The sequence below is a fragment of the Lissotriton helveticus genome, chromosome 7, assembly GCF_964261635.1.
Source record: "Lissotriton helveticus chromosome 7, aLisHel1.1, whole genome shotgun sequence".
Taxonomy (NCBI): Eukaryota; Metazoa; Chordata; class Amphibia; order Caudata; family Salamandridae; genus Lissotriton; species Lissotriton helveticus.
The window spans coordinates 1,656,931,069-1,656,953,793 of record NC_136068.1 but is presented as its reverse complement, the minus strand read 5'-3'; positions in this window follow the sequence as shown (position 1 = coordinate 1,656,953,793).

Genomic DNA, 22,725 nt, shown 5'->3' with positions numbered 1-22,725 from the left:
AAAATAGGGTCCAAAAAATGGCCAGCTATATGAGTAGGGCCAACATTACAAAGAGGAAGATTCAATGCAGCTAAATTAGCGATAAGCGCCTTACTTGCAGGACAGTCCAAATTATCCAAATGTAAGTTTAGGTCTCCTAAGACTGTAATATTGGCTAATTTAAGTAGCCAAGGGGCCAGCAGGTCTGGCAACAGAGGCATCCACGTACCAGCTGGTCCTGGGGGACGATAGATCAAAGCCCCAGATAGAGTGAATTAAGGAGAGAGAATGAGTTTAAAAAGAGCAGCTTCACATTCCTGCAGTGGGAGATTCTCTCATTTACATGAATAGCTCTTTTTTATAAATAATCGCAATCCCTCCCCCCTTCCTAAGGATTCTGTCTCTCCTTAATATAGTATAATTGTCGGGGAGTGCACATGCCACATCCGGACCAGAACCATCGTTTAACCAAGTTTCAGTTAAAAAAATAGCATCGGGACCTTCACTATTTAACAAATTACAAATTTCCTCCTTATGTTTTGGAAGGGAGCGACAATTAATACTCCAAAAATTGTATGTTTTATTTAGCATGGGGGCTCTTTTATTTGTACTAGGGTTATTAAAACCATAGTCACATAAAGTATAAACTGTAAAATAGTGCTTAGAAGCAATAAGTGCATACTTGGAATATCTGGTCGCACCTGCACTGGACAAAATCAAAAGTTCATACTGACTGCAGTGAAGTGCAGGCCAGATACTGGGACCCAGTCAAATGTAATTACACTTATTAAATGTAATATGTAATCTCAATGTTATTCTGTGGGGGAGATACGGCTCGCAGTAGTGAACAACGAATTTGAGAGTTTTTCACTAACAGGACTTATAAAATGTAAACATATAAACATTAGGGAGAGAATGTAGCCTCACGGCTAGAGCCGTCGACCTTGAAGCTAGGGGTCCGGGTTCGAGCCTTGGCAATAACGCTCAACCTCCTGTGATTCTGGGAAAATCACTTAATCTCCCCATGATTAACAAAAAGGAATGTGTCCTCATGTAAAGAAACGGGTGCTCCTGTAAAGCACTCTGATACCCGATGTCTCGGGTCTAGTTTGCGCTATATAAAACTCCAAGAAAATATATATATATGTCTTACTTTTTAAATGCATTGCACCCTTCCCTCTGGGTTGTCCGGGGCCTACCTTTGGGGGACTTACATGTATAAAAAGGGAAGCTTTGGGCCTGGCAAGAGGTTTACCTTGCCTGGCCAAAATGACAGTGTAAACTGCAAACACAGGCTCTGCAATGGCAGACCTGAGCCATGGTTAGAGAACTACTTAAGTGGGTGGTACAATAAGTACTGCAGGGCCACTAGTAACATTTAGATTACAGGCCCAGGGAGCATGCAGTGCACTTTACTAGGTACTTATAAATAAATTCAACATGCCAATTGGGGAGTAGCCAATTTTACTGTGTGTAATGGAAAACGTATATGCGTTTTAGCACTGGTTAGCAGTGTTAAAATTCTCAGAGTCCTGAGGCCAGCAAAAAGCAAAAAGATTTCAGAAAAAATGGCGGAGGAAGGCAAAACTTTAGGCGGAACATCAGCCTAGGGCCTAACAAACATCAATAAAGGAATGGGCCCTGTGGATATGAAAATGAATCAATATATGTTCGCACATAGAGAAGGACAGACAATGAGTAGGGCCAAAGTGCAGAATTACAAACCCTTTACCTGTACAAAGCTACACAGAAAGAAGTCAGCAAACAGCAAAAAAAAAAGAGAGAAAAAAAGGCAGCAAACACAGACACAACCACTCATTTACATGCGCAGGAGCATACAATGTAAAAGTGGACATCATGGATAATCAGAAGGACAAGGTGCAAAAGTACCAAGCAGTGCTGAGACTATAGCAGTAGTCCCAGATAAACCATAACTTGTAAGGAAATGTTATAGGAATTCCAAGTTTAGAGTTTATTGGTAGATGTGGCATGGTTATACACCCATACAGAACAATCAAAGGAAGCAGCCTACTGCAGCATGTGATATAGACAAGAAAATCGAGTGAAATGAAAAAAGAAATGCAAGAAAGTTAAATAATGGAGACCTTTACTCTCCACAAAGAAGTCAAAAGATACTGTACGGCTTTTTTTCACTGAGGGGAGGCATGAGAGCTTTACATTTGTGCTGCTCTTTGGAGGGTGAGCTCCTAAAATCTAAAGTCTCAGTTACTCATTTGGTGGAGTGTTATCTGCCCAATTATAACAGGCACTGTGAGACAGCTTGTGATGCTCTGCTCACCCAGCCACGTCCTCCTGTTCCATTTGACACAATGAAATGTAAAAGGACCTGCACTGCGTAGTGTGTCCAAACGTTGATGCCTGAAATGATGATCTGTGGCGAGCTACCAGGGATGACGCTGTCTGAACCAATCAGCGTTGGCAATAACGACTAATACAAAGCTCCCTCTGTTGAGAAAGAGACTCCCCGGTGCTCAGCTTGAGTGTGACAATGAAGTCTAAAGGTTTAAGCCAGTTCAGAAACAAGTTAAATCCACCAATGTAAAAGATTGTTCTGGTTTATTAATTCATACTCATTGATTTCATGAGTTGTTAAGGTTAAGCTTGAAATGCAAATTCAAAGTACGTAATCCAAATCTGGTATCATCCAATTTCAACAATCCCAATCCCAATGCATTTCGGGCTAAGGCGTAGCCCTTCCTCAGGGGAATGCTCTACAAACATAAAGAAATGATGCTGTCACTAATCAATTCACATATACATGCAAAATAAAACGTGATCACTAATGCTGTATCATGCATCTGAATCAAGAACGTGAAAAAGTTAGGTAAACTGACTTCAAAAGTGCTGATCCATTACAAAGCTATCGGAGAAAAATCATACAAAGATGAAAACGTGCCGAACTGTGCTCGTGCTAAATGCGTAGTAACATGGGCACCAGACCCGCTAAAGCCGATGTGCAACAGAAACGCTAAAAGGAATATAAAACCACACCGTGAAACAGACAGTGCCTCGCAAAATCAAACACTGGTGAACATTTCAAAATGTGACAATTCTAAACGACCCGTTCAAAGAGTATGCGCGTGATATAATAACAAAAGTCCCCAGAAAAGGAACTCACTTAAGGAAACGTACGAGGTCACCCTCGAGCTGCAACTGGTTGAAAGCGTGAGTAAACGCAAGTAGAGACTGATAAAGAGACGCGCTGCTGAAAGAAAAGAGATAGACAAAGGACTGAAAAAAAGTGAAAACGTGGGCGCCATGTTGAAAGGGTGAAAAACAAAGAAGTGCTCCCTACATAATCACAAGATTCTACCCCATGTATGTACCAAAATGTAAACTGAAACACACAGCAGTATGAATTGAAAAGGCAAAAATTAAAAATAACAATAAGAAAATGTGAAGGCATGATGCGCAATATACAACAACAGCAGATGACACATGATGAAAGGTCTATAGATAACATAGGAATTCCATCGTATCATTTAATCCGTGTGGCTGCATCGTCGCCAGGTAGCGGATCCAGAAGTTCTCTCTCTTCAGTAACGTGTTTTTGTTGTTGTGTGAGGGTGTCACTTGCTCCAATATGAGATATTTTAATTGGGCTATGATGTGTTTTTGTTCAAGGAAGTGTGCCGCAACAGTTGATTTCATATTCCCAGTTCTGATGTTGCTCTTGTGTTCCAACAATCTCACTCTTATTTTTCTTTCTGTGTGGCCCACGTAACACTTCACACAGGGACATTTGAGCATGTAAATTACATTTGCAGAATTGCACGTGGCATTCACTCTCAATTTGATGGGTTGTCCCTTCATGGGATGGTTGGTGACATTACCTAGTATACAGTTATTGCAATTGCTGCAATTATAGCAGGGTCGGAGACCTTTGAAGGATTCAGGTTTGTGTGGTTCCTTGGGTTTAGACAAAATTTCCTTAAGATTGCGTCCCCTCGTGTAGGCAAACAAAGGTGGTTCAGCAAAGGCTCCCTGAAAATCAGGTTCCAAACTCAATAGGGACCAGTGTTTCAGAATGATGGCTCTGAAAAGATTGCTCGCCACAGAATATTTGGACACTACCACCATTCGAGAATTTTCAGGTTTCAATCTGACTTGCAAAAGATCTTCACGTTTTATGTTCCCACAGAGGTTGACGGCCTTGTCCAGAGTATGATGAGGATATCCTCGTTTCTTGAATCTTTCTGTCATGTGTGACATTTCTTCTTTACACAAGTTCTGAGATGAAACGATGCGTATGACACGCATCAACTGTGAAAGGGGTAAATTTTGCTTCAGCCCAGGTCGATGAAAGCTTTGATAATGCAAAATTGAATTCCGATCAGTGGGTTTACGGAATACAGTTGTTGTCGTTTTTCCAGCTTGTCGTTGAATCTTAACATCTAAAAAGTGAATGCACTCCCTGTCAATGGTCCAAGTAAACTGTACTCGGTCATTCACTCCATTCCATAGTCCCAAAAAATTCAAAAGAGCATTTTCAGTTCCAGCCCATAAGATGAAGATGTCATCAATGTATCTTAGGTAGAGTCTACCGAAACTTGACCATGAGGGTTGATTCAAAATGTGAGATTCCTCAAAAAATTTCATAAAAATATTAGCGTACGACGGCGCCGCGCCATGGCGGTCCCGCATAGTTGATGGAACCATTTGTCAAATACGGTGAAGTAACTGTGGTATAAAGTAAATACCATTAATTCCATGAGTAGTACCTGGAAGTCGGCATCTAGATCTGAATTAGATAGTTCATGTTCCACAGCTATGATCCCTAAGTCATGTGGTATAGACGTGTACAGAGAACAGACGTCCACTGTACACATGACCAATTCCTGATCTTCCAACAAGTCAGTGGCTTGTTTCAATTTGTTCAAAAAGTCTGTGGTGTCACGAACATGTGACCGGGTGTTCAAAACAAAAGGTTGGAGATATCTGTCCAAAAACGTTCCCGTAGTTTCATGAATGCTGCCTCTGGTGGAGACAATAGGTCTGAATGGTGGTCTCGTTGGGTGCTTGTGCACTTTGGGCAACATGTACATCACCGGTGGTTTGGGATTGATGGGAGTTAGATAGCGTCTTACTCGATCAGTAATTGTTCCATTCTCAAAAGCCTGTGTGATAATTTTGAGCAAGATGTTAGTAAACTCACTGGTAGGATCAGAAGGTAATGAGGCATAGATATTAGAATCCGATGTGTGTGCCAAAACTTGTTCTTCATAGTAGGTGAAATCCATAATGACCAGGGCGCCACCCTTGTCCGCAGTCTGACACACTATAGATGGATTATTGGCAATTCTTTGCAAAATGTTCTTTTCCTTCTTTGTCAAATTATCGTGTTTACCCCTGGATTGAAAAGGCAAAGTGGCAATATCACGTTTAACCAAATTTTCAAACATATCTACAATCTTGTGGCTCACAGGAGCCATGAAGGTGCTGTGGGGCCGGAGGCCTCGTAACAAATCATCTTCAACCAAAGGTGTAGTTACTACATTCTGAAAATAATGTCTTAATCGGATGTTGCGAATCAATTTGAAAGAACTAACTTCCATTTCGAGAGTATTGGTTCTAGTAGTTGGTACAAAGGACTGGCCTTTTTGCAAAACGCGGATTTCTTCATTGTCCAATTTTATTTGTGAGATGTTAATCACCAAGTTGTCATGATCAGCTATCTCCGTCGGTTGCCCTTCTTGGCTCTTGGTTGTTCTTTTTCTACTTCTGCGGGTTTTTCCCCGCCTGGATCCGAAGGTTGTTCTTGGCGCTGTTCTAAAAAATGAACCGCAGTGTTGGAAGTACTGGGTTGTTGTTGCTCAGTACCAGAGGTCGATTTAGTGGAGGTCTGCATTCTGGTATCACCATCAGATGAAGAGGTTTCGTTTTCTGAGTAGGGATTGTAAGAACGATTTGGGCGTCGGCGGGCGTACACTTCTGCCCAAGTGTACACCTCGCCGAGCTTGTAATCGATTGTATCCCTCTTGTATTTCCGAAATTTGCGTTCTTGGGTCTCACGAGTGTGTTTGTCTAATTGAACATTTATGTCTTCCATCATTTTGGCCAAATCCCTGGCCTCCATGGCATTGTCAAGCTCAGTACGTACGCTTTTAATTTCCTGGGCTAAATCTTCAAGTGTTTTGGCCAGTTCCTCTACAATGAGGAGAATCAGATCAAGCGAACATTTGTTGAGGATGGCGAACCATCGCTCAACAAACTTCACATAATAAAGGTTTGAGGGGTACCCGTAGGCCCCGAGGAATCCGCTGGGCTCGGTGATACCGCACGAGTGTGCATGAATGGAGTTTTTGATTGGACTCCTTCTTTAGTAGGTAGATCAGTTGTTTAATGTGACTTTCTGCGCTGCGGGTGTTGGCAGCGCTACAACTTCCTCCTGAATCATTCCATAAATTTTATCAGCATCATCCGCCGTGAAGGCGAAAGTATCGGCCTTGAGTTCAGTCATGTTGGAGACAGAATCGTAATTCATTTTGATTTAGAAAGCGTGCCAGGTCCTGAGGACAGAATCAAGTTTGCTAACAAAGAAATGTAAAAGGACCTGCACTGCGTAGTGTGTCCAAACGTTGATGCCTGAAATGATGATCTGTGGCGAGCTACCAGGGATGACGCTGTCTGAACCAATCAGCGTGGGCAATAACGACTAATACAAAGCTTCCTCTGTTGAGAAAGAGACTCCCCGGTGCTCAGCTTGAGTGTGACAATGAAGTCTAAAGGTTTAAGCCAGTTCAGAAAAAAGTTAAATCCACCAATGTAAAAGATTGTTCTGGTTTATTAATTCATACTCATTGATTTCATGAGTTGTTAAGGTTAAGCTTGAAATGCAAATTCAAAGTACATAATCAAAATCTGGTATCATCCAATTTCAACAATCCCAATCCCAATGCATTTCGGGCTAAGGCGTAGCCCTTCCTTAGGGGAATGCTCTACAAACATAAAGAAATGATGCTGTCACTAATCAATTCACATATACATGCAAAATAAAACGCGATCACTAATGCTGTATCATGCATCTGAATAAAGAACGTGAAAAAGCTAGGTAAACTGACTTCAAAAGTGCTGATCCATTACAAAGCTATCGGAGAAAACTCATACAAAGATGAAAACGTGCCGAACTGTGCTCGTGCTAAATGCGTAGTAACATGGGCACCAGACCCGCTAAAGCCGATGTGCAACAGAAACGCTAAAAGGAATATAAAACCACACCGTGAAACAGACAGTGCCCAATAACAACCCCACAATACATGGCCCCCCTTCTAATTTACCACCTGCGTGGAGCAGGTGCTAAAAAGGGTCATTATTGCCCTTGGAATTCGGAAATCCACAGTGAGTTCAATTCCAGAAAAAAATGATCAGTACAATTAGTCCAAATTCTATGTGTATGAATTCGTAATGGCAGCGTTTATGTGCAGGATTATCACCCGGAAGCATTAATTCCAGTCATATCATAAGGTATCTCTGCATATGAATTCAGTCTATTTTATTTTGGACCAAATATAGATGATTATTCTAATTAGCAAACATTTCATCGTGTAGCAAACACCTAGTCACTCGCCACATCTGTGTTCACTGCTGTGTTTGTGCTTTTCTTTTTTTATGAGGGGTGCCCCTCGCGGGCCTTCACTCTATGTCCCACTCTGCAGACTGGCATTTTGCCACTAACAGCAGCAGGTCAGTTTAATTAGGCACTGTAGTACAGGCAGCAAAATAGTAAGAAGAAGTAAGAAAGATGCAGCACAAAGTCCACGTACCAAATCTACTTTGGGAAATGGTGTGGATTTGGTTACAAGAATGTTACAATTAATGTATATGAAAATAGATTGTGTTGAGAGAAAAGTGAGTTTCTCGAAATTAAGGCACTCGCCCTCCAAATCTACATTGTGTCAGACATAAGCTCCATATACCAGTTTCTACCTGGACTTGGAGAGGCAAAAAACTACAAGCTGATATATGTGGTAGACTGGAACCTGACAGCGACTTTTCATCTTCCATTCCCTTACATGGTACATTATGATGTGAGAAGAGACAAAGACATGTTAGAGAAGACACTGAGGGGAAGTGGAGGCCTTGAAACGCATCCAATGATGGAAAGAGGATAGTCGATCTCTTTTTATAGACACAATGATCAAGGAAGCAAGATCCCAGCTCCCAATTTTTAATAAGACAGCTAAATTACCAAAGAAACGAGATACAAGGTTGCACAGGAGTTTAGCGCCGGATTTCAAGCACCTTAACTCTCTAACCAAATTTCAGACTATTTGTATCTTACTTTAGAGGAGTGCAAGTTTGCTGGCCTGAGAATTCCTCATTTTCAGCTAAGATTGTGGAATACCTGTGGTTTTAAAGAACTAGGGCAATTTGTATTGTGGGGTAGATGTATTACATGGCAAGGACTGCAAGAGACATGCGGCATTCGATGTAAGTTGTTTTTGGAGGGTTTCAGTAGATTGCCCTTTTTAAAAAAACAAACGAATCATTGCCCAGAGTCCAGCTTAAACTCCCATCTGATTATGCATGCACTTTTCAGGTCAAAACGTAGGGGTATGGGACACTGGTATGGATTAATTCGGGAGCAGGGGGGTGGTAAGCAAGTGAGAAGCTATTTAGATACAATCAGCCTGTCCACACAATGCACTTTTCAGAGTCGAAATGGCAGTCTATCTCATTGCAAGGAGATAAGACTTTCAGGGCAGCAAACTAAAAAAAATATCCTTTCAGTCTCGCTAGATTGCCTATGACACCCCCGTGGCTCCCCATAGAATGTACCTGGCAGTGGAGGATCGCTGTTTTTACTGTCAGCAACAGGGGATAGGAGGTTGACTGCATATCTTTTTCACCTGCCACAATTTGGCACAGTTTTGGGAAACCGTGTTTTGTGCTTTCAGTTTTGGTCTTCAGATTCAGATTGATCCAGAGGCTTGTGTGGTATTGTTTGGGTTTCTTAGCAAGAGTCACGGCGACTGGATTGGCAAGTGGGGTCAGATATTTATATCGATAGCTTCTTTGATTCCTCACTCACGGATTCTAAAGAACTGGGAAACTTCTAGGGTTCCTACATCCCAAGAGTTGTATAATAAAATGGCTTGGACTAAGAATTTTGAAGAATTGAATGCAAGACTGGTAAAGCGATTTAATGCATCATGGCAACATATGGATACAATAGAAAAGGTGACCCCGATGCAGTACTAGTGCAAGTGTAAAGTCTATTTATTCCAGGTTCTTGATGAGGAAACTAGGTTATTTTATTGGTTGGAAAGGATTTCAACAAGGCACAAGGGCACTTTCCCTTTGGTGGCTGCTATTTCAGCTGTATTGTACACATTGATCTGTCACTGCATCAACAAGAGACTAGGGAGGTTCGGAAAGGGTCTCAACAAGGCACATGGCACTTTCTTTTTAATGCCTGATGTTTCAATTGTTCGTATAATCTGCCCTACCACTGTATTAATAAGGGAATGGGGAGGTGGTGAACTAATAGGGCACAAAGGCACTTTAGTTTGGAATACAATGTATAGAAGTGTTCTGTCTAGTAATCGATTGTCTGTCCATGAATCATTTTGCAATATTTTATTGTCATTATATGGTTTTTAGGTCTCGTGTTTGGCAGCGCATGCGCTGCATGTGCTGTCTCAGTGAGACCTATAGTAATCTATATGTTGGGTGAAACTCTGTGTCATTTCTTATACAGCTTGTGATTCGTTTAACTGTGGCACTGCTTTTCTTATCTTGCTTTCTGTTGGCTGTTGATCTCATAGTAATTTCCTTGAAGTCCTGAAGCAGCAGAGCCTAACTACAGTTTTCCTCCGCTCGCACTTGTTTTAATTAGCAGCGATGCCTTTTAGCAGTGAAGAGCGGCTCCCTGGCCTCTTCTTGTTTCGATGTAGTGCCACGTCCCGCATTCCGATCACGTCTGGAATTTGGATGCCTGTTTCCGGACCCCGCCTTGCATCGATTCCCTAGGGCTTCAGCGGAGCGGGCAAGGAAGAGGCTTATCAGCGCAGGCCGCCCTAAGCATTACTCAAGGACAAAGAAAACCAAAATGTGAAGTTCACTATATTTAAAACAGGCTGTTTGCATTCCCCTAATGTTATATTTTTTTATTTCTTAAGACCGAGTGCATTGATGTTCTGGCGATGAGGCATACCTCGGCTGGTTAGCGTGCTAATATATTTCAGCCTGCAACAGATGGCGGCGAGAAGCCTCCCTGACACTGCTGGCCAGGCTGCCTTCCGAGATCAAAGAGCAAGGCACGCCAGTCTCCCGTTTCAGCCCCGTCAATCAAGCCTTCACTTACCCCAGTAATAGCAAAGACGGTCGCCCCGGGGGAGCTCTGCGCCCAAGTCCATCCATCTCAGCACCTGCATGACATACTGCTGATTAGCAAGAAGCTTATGGCACGCCTAGAACATTCTCCGCGCCGTGGGCTTGTCAGTGGCAGGACCCACGCACGTGCTCAACATTAACAAACACAATACCGGCGGCAGCATTTTGCACTGCGCACTTTAACAAACAAGGTATGAATCCTCATTAAATTATCAAATATCATTGTCTGATTTTAAGTCAATATGGATGCCCGCAGTTTCGAAGTATTAATTAGATATTAATTAGAATCAGATTATAGGGACAGCACGTTTTTCAGCCACGGAGAGCGTGTTCTGGAACAGAAGGACAAAAATGAGAGAAAAAAAATGACGCCAAAAATTCCAATGTTTCCACAATCCCAGAGAGTCTTTTCCCTGTGGCTGGTGACATTTCCGCTTTCAAATAACTAAAAGAACACTGTTTCCTTATGGATGCTACAAAACATGGGACCTAAAATGTAAAGCTTACTTTTGTGAATTAAAATCCCTTCAAGACTTTGATTGCAGAATGGCTGCCATTTTATTTTTTGATAGCATGACCTCATTATTTTGTCAAATTTAAACTTGTTAACACTATTTGGGCCTAAGTTTCACCTTTTAGTGCCAGTTTAACACCCAATATTCATATGTAGGTCTCTCCATCACACATTACAAAGACAGTGTGGAGCAGAACAGCACTCTTTGCTATCTTACAATCAAGGGCACTGGAATTATTTAATTGTGTGGCCTCCGGCGATTTTCGCCTACTCATAGTTTTGCCGCATTTGCTACATAATCCATCACCTGCTGCATAATCTGCAGATTTTTACCCCCCAAAAAATGTTTCTAGCTCAAACTGTTCAAAAGTTAATAAAAATGCAGCACCATGTGTTCCCGTGCAGTGGAGGGCCCTTTGCGATGTTGAACAGGTCACCTTTCTGTTGCCTATTGCTATAATTGGGTGTTAAACTGGCACTAAAAAGGTGAAACTTATGCCCAAACAGTGTTAACAAGTTTAAATTTGACATAATAATGAAGTCATACTATCAAAAAATGTGCTGCATAATGCTGCACAATTTGCCTTTTCTTGCCTCATAATTTACTCAACACTGCCGCATATTTTGGCCCTCCAGTGCAGCATAATTCCAGTGGCCGTGCTAATAATATTGAAACGTATCAACCCTTCTCTGTCAGGAAGGCTGCAGGCTGCTGCAGAGGGACATTGTGGCTGTGTCACTCTCAGATTATGAATGGGGTCACGCCCACATGCTAAACAGAGATAATGAGATGTATGAATGCTTTTCTGTCAGCTGTTATCATTAGACACTTTCCTTGTTAACACCTGCTCAGGAAGTAGCCGCGCACAATGTGGAAGACCCCGGGCAGACCTCTGAATTTTTTTAAAAGATGAGATTAAAGTCTCTTAAATGCGCCTGTCTACTGTGGATCTTAGGAAAATTCGACATATACAATATTACAGCCACTATGCCCCGATATGGAACTCTTCTGGTACCCCTGAAGGCCTGCAAGACACCTAAGCAACTCCGATTAGGGAAAAGGGAATCTGTAGATGGGGCCAGCTATTGGAAGACGCCCAATTAATAGCCTGTCAGAATTTTCAATAACTCACAGAAGGAGCGGTCTCCCGTTTTAAATACTGTCAGCTATTAAGTTGGGCTAAATCTCTGAGACAGACGGGAAATCAAAACATATTTTATGAAGCTAAAATAGCCCTATGTCCGGGCCTACAGAAAGAAGTTTCAATATGGTATTGGGCACTTATACATTCGATAGAAGGCTCAACTACATGGCACACGGAGACATGGAGGAGGGAGCTACCGGAGATCGACCTTGAAGCACTAGGGCAAGTATCCGCATCGTTACTATGGCTCTATGTGAAGTTGGCGACTTTCAAGAAAAATCATCTTTTTACTATTCATAAGGCTTACTGGACCCAAAGAAGATTGGCCAAGATGGAGCAGCAATCCGTGAGGTATTGCCAAAAGTGCGGTGAGCCGAATGTAGACGAAGCGCTCATGTTCCGGTGGTGTCCCTGCATCCAACTATTCTGGCAGAAAGTGGGTAAAATTCTGTCCGAATTGGTGCGCCAAGAGGTCACTGTGAGTCTGGCACTGGTTATATTTGGGGTGATACCAGAAGAAGAATGTGGGGTTAATATTAACAAATCTTTAAAGTCTCTCATATTCATTTTGGTTCTTCTAGCTCGAAGAGAATTGTGTGTCAAGTGGATTCTACCTATTCCACCGGTAGAATCTGAATGATTATATTCAATCCACAGAATTGCTAAAATGGATAGAGCAACACTATCCAATAAGGGAACTAAACACTGGTGTATATGGGATAGCTGGGCTGAATACTCTTTTTTATTTTAAGATCATAATTATTTTTGGGGGGCGTGGCCACGGCGTCGATCGGAATGGCTGCCTTTCCGTGAAGCTCCTCCATGCAGGCTCCCAGCCGCGACGAATAAGATGTGATCCGCTGCTCCTGGCCCCCACATCACTGCAGATCCGCATGTGGATGCCACCCCGACCACCCGGGTGGCTCGGTAGACCGTGGGAGCGTCCTTAGTGGTGTGAACGGCGGAGGAGAATCGAGGCCTTCTGGACCTCGGCGCCATCTTCTCTCTCTGTGCCAGATCGCTGGGTGAGTGCTGCGCGGTGCTCTGCTGCCGGGCCTTTCACCCCTTCGCACGCCACGTGCGAGCTCTCTCGCTCGTTGCCCGTCTTTCGTGGGCTCTCGGGTGGGGGCGGCGTGCTCCTGGGCGCGACCGAGGCCTGTCGGCCTGGGGACGCGCTGGGACCAGGGCCTCTATTTGCGGGCCCGCGACGGATCTTGGGCGGCGGGCGGGAGCGTTCGTTTGGGGGGCGGCGGGGGTGGGGGACTACGGCGGTGGGGAAGCCGGGGGGCGCTCCCTAGTAATCAGCGGCGGCCCCGCCTCCGACCCACTCGGGGGGACTTTTGATTCCCTCCCTCCCTCCTGCGTTGGGCACCAGGAGAGGGACGCTCCCCATTATACTGTCAAACGCGAGTGTCTCTCCATTAATGGACTCTGGCCCTCAAAGATATCCAGACCTTAGCCGACACGACTACCTGACGCTATCGGCGTTGGTATGCGGCACTGGACATACTCGGACTCACCTTATATTGCCCGGTCTCGCGACGTACATTGAGGCCTGTCTGGTCGTGGGGCTGACTGTTGCTTAGCTTTGCCCTGCTACATTCCACCTCGCTGTTTGTCACCACGCACTATTACACCGCGACAGCGCACTTCATACTGCTTCGGCGATGGGGAAGAGAGATCCGAACCAGAGGAAGCTGAGCTTTGACAAAACTCCCCTCCTCACGACGGACCCTCCACCTGGTTCGTCTCCTGGTGTCAGGGTCTGACGTGTGCCTACCCAGTTGTGAAGAAACGGACTACATCTCCCAGAATCCTTATGGGCACCTGGAAGGGGAGAGGCTTTAAATATGTGTGAGACGCTGGGGGCGGTGCACGTGATTTGTCTTTGTTCGTCTGGAGATCGAGGGCAGTGTAAGCCCGTTGCCTTCGTGCCCTGAGAGACTTGGTTGTTTTGACATCCTATTCCGCTGCTGTGGCTTTCCGGTTGGTGGTTACCGAGCCGGCTCAACAGCAGAGGATTCTTTGGCTGAGAGATTTTGGGCGCCTTTGAACAGATCGGAGACGCGGGTTTCCTCTGATTTGTTGTCAGTATCTGTGTGCCTTGTGGTATCGCCAGGGACGCTGGATTTCCCCCCCTCGCGGTACTAGTGACTTTGATAATTTGTGGACTCGGAGAGACGCTGGATTTGCACCCTCTCGAGTCAGCCCGCATTAGAACCGGCAGAGAGACGCTGGATTTCCCCCTCTCTGAACCGGAGGACACAGGGTGGTGAGTGTGTATGTTGGAACGTTCCCTTGCTAGCGGCTTTCATCACGGTCTCTGGTAAGACCTATGTCCTAAGTTTTGACTGCTACATTCTGCTGAACTGCTGTGACTATATTTGTTTGTTCCTTGGTTACTATCGTTAAATTACTTTTGGGACTATCACTGAATCAAACAAGTGAGGACCCTAGGATTTCTTTTGTGCTACGGGGCGAGAACGCATGGTATGTATGTGGCATTATGTGTAGCATGAGTTACATCGAGTATTACTCCAGTGATGCCCCAGGAGTGTTATTTATTTTGCTTCTGTAATTGCAGGCGCTTATCCTTAAGAAGTGAGAGACGTCATCTCATATACTTGAATTGAAGAAGGAAGGGCCTAGCAGCATCTGAGACGTATCAGGTGGGCAACTGTCCTAGGGTTGTAAGAGAAGTAGGGTGTAGGAGTGAGAACACTTCTAATGCATGTTCTCTTGTCCTTTACAGATTTCCCTTCCACGACGGTTCCCGCCCCGGCTTCATTTTTCCCTCACCTGCTGACCATCGTGCTCTGTACCTCTGTTGAGTTGGAGCACGGGGACAGCTGGAGGTGGACCCCGTTATAGCATCTCATCGATCCTGAGGAATCGTTGGTCCGTGACACCTGGGGCTGCCAGTTCTGCAGACATGGGGACGCCGCTGCCATGGTCGCCGCCATGATGGGTGAAATGCGCGTTGGCTTTAAGGCGCTCGACACCCTCTTCGACAGCCTCGAACAGAAACTTGCTGACATGGGCACCAAGGTGCAGGCCCATGACCGACGACTGGACGTGGCGGAGTCCAAAATATCGGATGTAGAGGTTGGTGCCACCAAAACGCTGAAACGACTTGAACGGGTCGAGAAAATTCTCAAAGACGTGGCCATAAAGAATGAGGACTTAGAGGCGCGTAGCCGGCGCAACAACATTCGTATCCTTGGTGTGGCGGAGACGACAGCGACAGGTCGTTTTGACACTTTTGTTGAACATCTCCTCATTGAACAATTCGGCAAGGACACCTTCACGGCTGGCTTTGTGGTCGAACGAGCACACAGGTCACTGGGACCTAAACCTCGCTCTGGGCAACCACCACGGCCTATAATCGCCAGGATCATGAACTTCCGCGACCGGGACGCAGCGCTTCGTGCTGCACGAGAGGCCGGTGATGTGCGGTGGCAGGGCAGCGCTTTGTCCTTCTTCCCAGATTTCACGCTAATGGTTCAAGAGGCGCGCCGCAAGTATAATGGAGTCAAAGCCACTCTTCGCAATCTAGGTTTAAAGTACGGTATGCTGTATCCGGCCAGATTGAAGGTCGATGTGAATGGCAGATTCCACATTTTTGACTCCCCCACGGAGGCACAGGACTTTTGTCAAGGTTATAGGAAACAGGGCTCACCATCGGCTTCAGGACCCGCGGCACGATCTCCGCCCCGCTACGACACACAGTTCAGTGCTGACCTTTTTGCTGAAACCGGCCAAGGCTGAACGTTCTTTATTGCCTAATCTCTGGGCCATACTCGTTGTGTTGCTTATTGGATGTGGACTTTCCAGCGTTTGTTAAATTGCCATCACTTCTGGGGTCGCTTCAGTTGGGATGCCCGCATGGCGTGGCGTTGCTACCCCCTATGGCAAATGCCTTTTTGTCTTCCTTCTTTGGGGGTTTATTTTTTTTTAAGCGACATCGTTTCATTGTATGGCTATTACATTTTGTATTTTACATTGTTAGTCAGCACTTGTTCGGGGATTGCCTCTCTGGGGATGCTGGGAGGCTGGGTGGTGGGTGGGGGTCGGGACGTGTTTTGTTTGTATGTTCATTTATGTTTGTGAGTGATTGCGTGACACATGAGAGTGGATTGGCAGATGCACGCCTGTTTGTGATTATCTTTGGTGTGGTGCTATGGCCAGGATCGGTCTGCAGTCTGGCCCGTCCAGACTTACTTTGATGTCTTGGAATGTTCGTGGTTTAAACACCACACGAAAACGTAAACAAGTATTGAATTATGCAGCACGGCACAAAGTAGATGTCCTTTTTCTACAAGAGACTCACTTGGTGCAGGCGGATACAACCTCCGTGGCTAGGGGTTGGGGTACACACAGAGTATTTTCGAATTATAGCAGATATGCAAGAGGTTTTGCAATTCTTGTGCACAGGCGTGTTCCCTTTGTATTGACTGGTAGTACAACGGATGAGGAGGGCAGATATGTGCTGATCACAGGAGTGTTGTTTGTGTACAAGATCGCAATGGTAGGAGTCTACGGTCCCAACATGGATTCCCCGGCCTTTTTTCAAGACCTGCAACTGACGCTGCTTCACTCTGACATAGATCTGTTAGTGATGGGAGGTGACTTTAATTTATTAATGAATCCAGATAGAGACAGTACTTCTCCTTCTCCAGACTGCAAGACCCAGGCCCGCTCAGTGCTGGCAGAAATTTGCTCCCACTTCTCCCTAATAGACATAGAAGCTCGATTGCACCCAAAAGCACACGATTATACACATCACTCAGGATTTCACAACACTAGCACTAGAATTGACTATTGGCTCCTCTCCCCAGGCATCGCAGGCTGGGTGGATGGCCTTTCCACTCTTCCATGCACGCTATCAGACCACTCCCCCATTGTGTTAACTTTAACAATCCCTAGGCTTGGTGGCTACGAGAGGCAATGGCGTTTCCCTGGTAAGGCCCTGCTGGACCCGGTTTTTAAAGAAGAGATCCGCAACGCCATTGACGACTATTTCGACATTAATACCGGCTCTGTAGATTCCTGGGCCACGCTATGGGAGGGTTTCAAGGCCACCATTTGCGGGGTTTGTATTGCCAAACATGTAGGTTCCCTACGTGAGATTCGCTCCACCTTGACCCGTATTGAAACGGATATCTCTACGGTAGAGAAGGAAATACTTGAGGCTCCCTCGGCGTCCCGGGAAGCCAGACGCCTTGAGTTGCTTTTGGAATTTCGAGACGCTGCAGATAGGGAACTGCGGTTCATGCGCAAACACTATATGGCGCATCAGTATGGAGAGGGAGACAGGCCGGGCAAGTTACTGGCGCAAATGCTCCGTCCGCCACACAAGGCAGCTTACATCTCTGACGTTGTTGACACGCAGGGCACACGACATCACTCCACTCCCGATATATGTAACACTTTTTTGTCATACTACAAAACTCTTTACCCTTCCACGCTTTCGGGGGAACATCGCAACCCCGGCCCTTATTTGAATGAGATTGCCATGGTATACCTCGAGAAAAACATGCAGGAATTTCTGGCCATACCCATAACTCCGGATTTTATAGTTGAGGCCATTGATTCATTGAAGGGCTCCTCGGCGCCGGGCCTTGATGGTTACTCTGCCGATTTTTATAAAGAATACAAGGAAGAACTTGTGCCAAGGCTAGTCGAGGTCTATGCAGAGGCGCTGGAGTCGGGCGTTCTCCCGCCCACGCTCAGGGAAGCGGTAATTGTTCTTCTTCCCAAACCAGGTCGTGACGCCTCATTATGTGGCTCTTATAGGCCCCTGTCCCTATTAAACTTGGACTACAAAATGTTGGCTAAAGTTCTTGCAATCCGCTTATCACTACTCATGGAGTCCATCATTTCGCCAGCCTAGTCCGGATTCGTTCCACAAAGGTCCACCTCCTTCAATCTGCGGACACTGTTCTCTGTTTTGCACAGAATCGACCCCTCCACCCCGGCTGCAGCGGTGTTTTTGGACGCGGAGAAGGCGTTCAACACCTTGGAATGGACCTTTTTTTATCAATCATGAGGCGAATGGGCATGCCTGAGATGTTTGTGGCGACAGTTGAGTTACTGTATACAGCGCCCACTGCCCGGATATGTTTAAATGGCACCATTTCTGAAAGCTTTACACTTTCGCGAGGCACCCGCCAGGGATGCCCCTTATCCCCGCTCCTGTTCATCCTAGCGATGGACCCTTTGGTGGGCCATTTTCAAGAGAAGCACCTCCACAGAAGGGCTTCAGTTTCGCACTGGGCCACTCCTCGTCTCTCTGTACGCGGACAACAAGGTTTTGTACGTTCGGACGCCTCAGACCAATCTGGAGCCACTGTTGTCGGAGATAGCCCGCTTTGGCGAATTTTCGGGCCTCAGAATAAATTGGCATAAATCGGTTATTTTTCCGCTTACCCCCTCCACCTCGCAATGGCCATGTGCTTTTTCTCTGGGATGGAGCATGGACTCCGTGAGATATCTGGGAATCCATGTCCACCTTGACCCGGTGTCCATTGTCCACTTGAATTACGGACATGCCCTGGATTTCTTGGAAGACCACACGGAGCGCTGGCTTTGTCTCCTCTTGTCCATGGCTGGCCTGATTGCCATTATTAAAATGATCGTACTTCCTCGGTTTTTGTATTTGTTTAACAATATCCCGATCCCTCTAACCAAGATCTTTTTTTCGCAACTTCGTTCCTTATTGTTGCGTTTAGTGTGGGGCAGTAAAAACCCGCGAGGGGCCTGGCGTACATTGACGCTTCCTTATGAGCGGGGTGGCTTCAGAGTACCAGACTTTTTTCTCTTTTATTTAGTTACACAATGTTCGTATGCATATTCCTGGTTTCACCCAGACGACAGAATTCTTTATTTGAGGCCTGAGGCCGATCTGGCGCTTCCTGTGCCCCTTAACTCCATCCTTCCTAGAGGGCTCCCCCGGGACCCTCAAGACAAACAACCAGTTTCCACCACGTGCTGGGCTTGGGATAAACTGCGACGATTACTTCACATTGAGACATTATACTCTTCTGCACTACCGTTGCCTAACCCTCACTGGCTCCCCATCACAGGCGAATCGGTGGTACAGCGCACATTATCCAAATACCAACTGCATACAGTCGGGGACCTCTTCCCGGACGGTCATGTTTTCTCCATGACAGAGTATCAACGCTTTGCTGACCGAACGTTTATGGACTCTTTCACACTGACTAAACTCAGATCTATGCTCCGTGCTGAGTTCCGCACATTCCCACTCCCCCCTGAGGACGCTGCCACACTTCCATTCATAATACAGAACCAGACGGGATCACACGTGGTCTCTAAACTTTACAAGCTATGTCTGGCCACACTTCATTCCTCAGACACAGTGGTGCGCGCCGCATGGGAGGGCGACCTGGGTACCCAGATCACTGATGACCAATGGGCGGTGTGCTGTGCTGCCACTAGGGACGTGTCCATAAACAGCAGACATAAACTTATACACTTCAAGTTTCTGAGAATTATGTATCACACTCCTGCACTTGCTCATAGGATTGACTCTAGCAGACCACACTGTTGCCCTAAATGCAGAGCCCCGCAGGCGGATTTCGCCCATCTTTCCTGGACATGCCCGCTTTTGCATGAATACTGTCTACAGGTGCACCATGTTTTGGGGGACATATTGGGCCTGGAGTTGCTACCCACTCCTGAAATTGCGTTGCTTGGCTATGTCGCAAGTTTTTCACGTTCTCTCCGCAAATTGGCATCCATTGGCTTTCTTTTGGCAAAAAGAGAGATAGCACTGCTCTGGTGCGCTAGGCACGCTCCAACCGTCCAAGCTTGGCTCCGTAGTATGGCCTCCTGCAATGTTATCAGTGTGGAATACTCAGAACAGGTTCCGGCTGCTTCCCGACCAGTGGACATATGGGGGCCATATCGCAAGTATGTTGCGTAACTTACTCCCAATCGATTAATTCCATTGTACCGGAAGGGGTGGGCTAGGATGGTTTCCATGGCGGCGCTGTGGCCGACTTCACCAATATTTCTGTATAAGATACGCTAGAACTACGCAACCAGCTACAGCTGTTTGGCGTAATCATTGATGGCGAGAAGGCTCTGTGGGCGGCCCTGTACTGTGCCTGTGTCACTGTTGAACTCTACTCCTACTCAAGTGGTGCTCAATGAAAACTGGCCTGTTGCAGAATGTATTGTTGTTTGCATTTCTCGGACCACCATACTAAGATTGGGACAGTTATTGTGCTAATTGATCTGCTCTACCGTTCTCGTAAACTTGCAGATATGATTTGTTTTCTGTATATTGTTTATTTTTTTCCGTTCCTATTTCATTATTGTGAATATGGTTTCACTAAAAACAAAATTGTGCAAATGCAATGTGTCATGCACGACGTCCGAAATCCCTCTGCGCGAATATCTTACTACTGGATAATGCTCCAACTGTTGCTTATTGTCTATTTGCATGATTCTTCTATATATAAGAGTGGATTGCTTATTTGCTCAATAAAGAGATTTATTAAAAAAAAATCATAATTATTTTTTCTCCTCACTTGTGGGATTCTAGCTAACACTAAAGGTAACTCTTATCATGCAATTAGATTTTTCTACTTTTTTTTCCTTCTCATTAAGCCAATGATTAAGAATCAGTAAGCTGCAGGATATTCTCAATAAACAAGGAGAGTTACCAAGAGGTATTGGTGATAACAGCCTGAGAACCTGTATGCATTGGAAAAAAGAGTAATCCCACCCAGAAGAGCAGAACCCCATGATGGTTACCATCCCCTCCCACTGTGGAGTGAGCGGGGGTCACTCAGGCCGGGTCAGATAGAATCTATTTTGGGGATATCTCTTCCTTCTCTACAGATGTACCGATTGATATATGAAGACTATATAAAAAAAACATAGGGTTGACTCAAAACATGTTCTCTTTTTTTTAAATGGTAAGACACGTCTCCTGGGTAGGAACACGCAGAAACGTTTTTAGAGGGGATTGTGTGGTCCTCTCTTTGGGTTCTCCAGCCTTGGTTCATGAAATCCTTCTTCGATCTGGCGATAATAATTTTATGAAAGATGGGATTAAAGTTCTTCCTTTGGGCTATTTTTATCAGCCAAGAATGCATACTAAGCACATAGCCTCACACCCACGTTCACAGTCTGACAGTAACCCGACCTATAATCTAGAGGTAACAAAAAGATTCGGGCCCCTTCAATTTCTTGATGAGGTTGATTGACTTCAAGCTGCTGAAAATTACTGTAATCCTGTGGCAAATTTGGTTGCTAAAGAACCCACGAGGGTAATTTTTTCATCTGGGCCTTGAAATACTGCTCAGAGAGAAGACACTAGTGGGGGAGCTTCACAACAGACGTTTTGCTCCTAATAACCAATAATTAATATTACCCAATGTTTCCCTGGCTTCTCAAAAGGCATGTGACATAACATCAACAGGAGTTGCGGGCAATTAATGGTTAATCAGAGCAAGCTATCAAGTAGGGGAGAATCTATAGATGCACCATCTAGTGCAAATATTGACTCTAGTTTGATTCGAGAAGCGTGGAGGACAGGGAGCCAAGGCCAGAATTTGAGGGGTCAAGCGATTAGCATAGTAAATGCAACTATCCCAGGGACTGTTAGAGTGTTTTTTTGGAATACTGCTGGCCTGCAAACTAAGGTGAATAATCCAAATTGGAAGGATTTTATCTGTAACTTCGATATTCTCTGTCTCCAGAAGACGTGATTGCTGAACGAGCTACACATCGATGGTTTTAAGACTTTCCACACCCCAGCGTTGCGGTCAGGTCATGGGAGACATAAAAGGGGGATTATTCTTTACACTTCACATGTCCTGAAGGTCCAAAAAATTAAAAAGATCAAATCAACCACATTTTACCAGATTGTTACCATTCATCTGCTTACGCAAGTTGAGGTAGTGGTTATAAACTTTTATAATATTTTAGACAGGGGTCAAATGGGTGATGTATTAAAGAGCCTAACTAATGATTTGTACAAAATAGTAGTCCCAAAGGGGATGGATGTGATTATGATTTGGGGTGGGGATTTTAATACTAGTATATGTTCTCTGGTTGATTGCGGCTTATGTGGTACAGAAATAGAAGAGAATGACCATGTGGTCCATTTTGCTCACTCAGACAGGGGTGAAAGATTTTATGAAATGATGGCATCTTATGATCTGGATTTTGCTCATATGTTGTGCTCCCCACCAGTGGATTTCGGGTATATGTTCATTGGTAGAGGTTTCAAATCGTTGATAGATTTTATTATCATTCCAAATCGCTATGCGAATTGGTTTGATAAATTTACAACTCACGCTAATGTCCTGAGCGACCATCTTCCCCAAAGTATTAATATAGTGCTTCCCCCTTTAGGTATTCAATCAATTCTAAATAGTCTGACCTGGACGCAAGATGTTGTCTTGGCCCACCAGACAGGCTATTTACTACATTGGGGGAAGAAAGACCCGGAGGTGTTGAATAAACAGATTATCACAGAGGCTATGGGCCCTATAGTTGAGTGTTTACAGTAAGGCACCTCTCATACGGGCATATTGAGAGCGTTCTCCTTAATTACAATAGCTGTACAAAATACTATGAGTCTCCCCCCTAAGGGTTCATCTTAAAGGAATAATGGATGGTTCGACACCATGTGCACTGGAAATTAGAGCTTGTAGGAAAGCATACAACCTCGTTAGAAAAAAACCTCAGAAA